Below are 4,045 nucleotides of genomic sequence, written 5' to 3'. Positions count from 1 at the left end.
CCTTCCCCTTTTCTCCTTCCCCTTCTCCCCTTCCCCTTTTCCCCTTCCCCTTTTCCCCTTCCCCTTTTCTCCTTCCCCTTTTCCCCTTCCCCTTTTCCCCTCCCCCTTTTCCCCTTCCCCTTCCCCTCCTCCTCCTCCTCCTCCTCCTCCTCCTCCTTCTTCTTCTTTTTTTGTGGTGCATCAGGGCTCAAAGAGCCACAAAAGACATGAGACCAAGTTGAATGCTGGTTCTTTGAATGTTGAATGTTGGTTCTTTTTTTTTTTTTTTTTTTTTTTTTACTTATTTTGGTTGATATATGCAGTGCAGGTGTCTAGGGAGACCAGAAATGTCAGATTTTCTGTAATCTGCCTGTTTGTGGTCTACCTGGTGTGAGTGGAGAGGAATTTTAATTTTAATTCAGGACAGGGCTGCTCTGGCAAGAGCTCATATCCAAAGACGTTCTAGGTCTGTGTGATCTGGTTAGAATACGGACACTCCTTTAATCCCAGGAGACAGAGGTAAGCAGATCTCCGAGATCAAGGCCAGCCTGGTATAGTTTCAGGTAAAGACAAGCTTAGGTCAAGGCGTGGTGGTACATGCCTTTAATCTCAGCACTCCGAAGACAGAGAAATGCTGATCTCTTGAGTTTTAGTCAGTTCTGTTCAGTCAGTTCATAGAATTCAGAGGCAGTTTTACTAAGAGAGTTTTACAGAGACAGGTTGAAGAGAGAAGGAGCTAGACACAGGTAAAGACAGAATGAGCCAGAGAAGGAAAAGGAGCTAAAATATTAGAAGCTAGTTTGAGGCCAAGCAGAGCAATTCAGTGAGAAACAGAAAGAAGCCAGTTTGAATCAGTCAGTTTGGGGAGGAGTTTTGAGCCACGCTAGCTGAGTTAAACCAGCCAGCCAGATCTCAGAAAGAGCTAGAAAGAGCGATCTTATTTAGCAGTAAGCCTCAAGGGCTGAAAACATTCTAGGCCTAAATAAGATTATACAGAGACTAAAAGTTTCTAGGTCTAGGCCTAGGTTAGCAGACAGAGGCAGTAAGCGTCCAAGATGACAATTGCTACAGGTGAATAAAAGTTACTATTATATGTGGGTGCTGGGAATCAAACTGGGGTCCTCAGGATGAGCAGGCAGTGCTCTTAACCACTGAGCCATCTCTCCAGCCCCTGAATGCTGATTCTTGCAGTATCCATGGAAAACCAGGCAAGTTGTGGGTCTGTGTTCAGTGGCCCAACTCCAGGATGACTGCTCCATGTGAGTGTATAGATCCAGGGCGGCCAGGTCTTCAGATAATTCTTATAGCCTGTGGTGGGAATGTGAAAGTGTTTATGCTGTGAAGACAACAGCTTGACAACTCCTGAGAACTTAAACGTAAGCCAGGCAGTGGTGGCTCACGTCTCCAGCACTCACTCAGGAGACAGAGGCAGGTGAATGTACAGCCTGGTCTACAGGTTGAGTTCTAGGACAGCCAGGGCTACACAGAGAAACCCTGTCTCAAAAACAAACAAACAAAACCCTGCATCAAAACTATGGTGGTGCCGGGCGGTGGTGGTGCACGCCTTTAATCCCAGCACTTGGGAGGCAGAGACAGGCGGATTTCTGAGTTCGAGGCCAGCCTGGTCTACAGAGTGAGTTCCAGAACAGCCAGAACTACACAGAGAAACCCTGTCTCAAAAAACCAAAAAAAAAAAAAAAAAAAAAAAAACTATGGTGGTACAGGCTTCCAATCTCAGTTCTTGAAAGTCAGAGGTAGGAGAATATCAAGTCTGTGGCTAATCTGGACCATAGAGAATTTCAAATATGGAACCTCTCAATCAATAAACAAATAGGTAAGAGGAAAAAAAGGAAGAAAGAAAACAAAAAAGACAGAAATATTAATATTTATGAGAAATATCCAGTTATTATTTTTAAACTGGCTTGACTTTTCAGAAAGCAAGAAACAAACTAGAGTTTTGGCGTCTCATCCACCAGTTTAGGTCCTGTTTTAGTCGGACTCCTTGTAGGGGCCCATGCTTTCGAGACAGTGTTTCTCTGTGTAGCCCTGGCTATCCTGGAACTCACTCTGTAGATCAGGCTAGCCTCAAACTCTCGAACTCAGAAATCCGCCTGCCTCTGCCTTTATTTTATTTTTTTGTTTCTTTGTTTTTTCAAGATAAGGTTTCTCTGTGTAGCCCTGGCTGTCTGGGAAGTCAATGTGTCGACCAGGATGACCTCAAACTCAGAGATATGCCTGACTCTGCCTTCCAAGTGCTGGGATTAAAGGTGTGTACCACCACTGCCTGGCCTTGTTTTTTGGTTTTGTATGATTTTCTTTTGTCTAAAGATTTCTTTCTTTCTTTTCTTTTTTCTTTTTTTGTTTTTCAAGGCAGGGTTTCTCTGTATAGTTCTGGCTGTCCTAGAACTCACTGTGTAGACCAGGTTGGGCTCGAACTCAGAAATCTGCCTGCTTCTGCCTCCCAAGTGCTGGGATTACTTTTTCTTTTCTTTCTTTCTTTCTTTCTTTCTTTCTTTCTTTCTTTCTTTCTTTTTTTTTTTTTTTAAGACAGGATTTCTCTCTGTAGATCTGGCTGTCCTGGAACTTGCTCTGTAGACCAGGCTGGTCTTCAACTCAGAGAGATCTGCCTGTCTCTGCCTCTGCAGTGCTTGGATTAAAGGTATGCACCACCGCTACCCAGCTTCACGATTCCTTTTTGTGTATGTGAGTGTGTGTCTGGGTATTTGTGTGCAGATGCTTGCAGAGCCCAGAAGAGGTTGTCTGGTCCCTTGCAGCTTGAGTTGGCCTGGTGTTCGTCTTTCCAGCTGATAAATAATGCTAGGGAAATGAGGGTGTCAAGAACCACAGAGGGGACACATCTCCAGCTTGCTCTGGATAGGTCCTGTTTAGTATATGTCCTTACAATGAACACTCCAGGTGGAGACTCTCCAGTGGAGACCTTCTGTTTTGTTGGGGTGTCTGTGTGGGTCTTGGGATGCTGCTCACTGACTGACTGTCACACTGACACTTACTCCTCGTTTGGATGATCTGAATGAACTTCAGGGCTGCAGGATGTCAGCCAGCTAGTGATAAGCAGGCAGACTGTCACCAGAGGCCCTCATGTGATGACAAGAAGCATGGCTCTAGGGCTGGAGAGATGGCATAGAGGTTAAGAGCACTGACTGCTCTTCCAAAGGTCCTGAGTTCAATTCCCAACAACCACATGGTAACTCATAACCATCTGTAATGGGATCTGATGCCCTCTTCTGGTGTATCTGAAGACAGCTACAGTGTACTTACATACATAAAATAAATCTAAAATCAATCAATCAATCAATCAATCAATCAAACAAACAAACAAACAAACAGAAGCATGGCTCTAGCTCTGGCACCTTGAAAGGCACATAGTCCTCATTCACAGATTGGATCTTCACAAGGCAGGATTCCTGTGGCAGAGAGCTAGAGTCGATACATAGGTCAATCCACAGATTGGATCTTCAGGTTTCCTGCAGACAGTTCACCCCAGGTCAAGGAGGCCCCAGGAAACTCTCTAGAGGTTCTTTCCTCTCCTATACCACCAATTAACCCCCTCCTTCCACACTTTAACTGTTCCCCATGTGTTGCTGTCAGGTGAAGGGCTGGTCCCCCACATTCCAGCCTGAATGCCCAGCTAGGGACAGGCAGGTCTGGTGTGTGTGTGTGTGGGGGGGGGCAACTGAGTGACTAAGAATCCAACTTCTCCCTCTCAGTCTTCAAACCTCCTTCCTCTGGTGTGTGGGCAGTGCCCAGACAGGCTGCCTCCTCCAAGGACTAGGCATTTGCTGCCAGCTTCCCAGCTTCAGCCACAGGAGCTACCTAGAAGGGAGCCTGACTGAATTGGTAAAGCCACTCTGAGTTCTCTCTCTCTCCTCTCTCTCCTCTCTCCTCTCTCTCTCTCTCTCTCTCTCTCTCTCTCACACACACACACACACACACACACACACACACAGAGAGCCACAACTACCAGAAAAACTCAGTAGGAACTCCTTTCTTTCTTTCTTTCTTTCTTTCTTTCTTTCTTTCTTTCTTTCTTTCTTTCTTTCTTTCT

The sequence above is a fragment of the Grammomys surdaster genome, unplaced genomic scaffold, assembly GCF_004785775.1.
Source record: "Grammomys surdaster isolate TR1022 unplaced genomic scaffold, NIH_TR_1.0 125852, whole genome shotgun sequence".
Classification (NCBI taxonomy): domain Eukaryota; kingdom Metazoa; phylum Chordata; class Mammalia; order Rodentia; family Muridae; genus Grammomys; species Grammomys surdaster.
Note: the sequence above shows the minus strand (reverse complement) of the source record.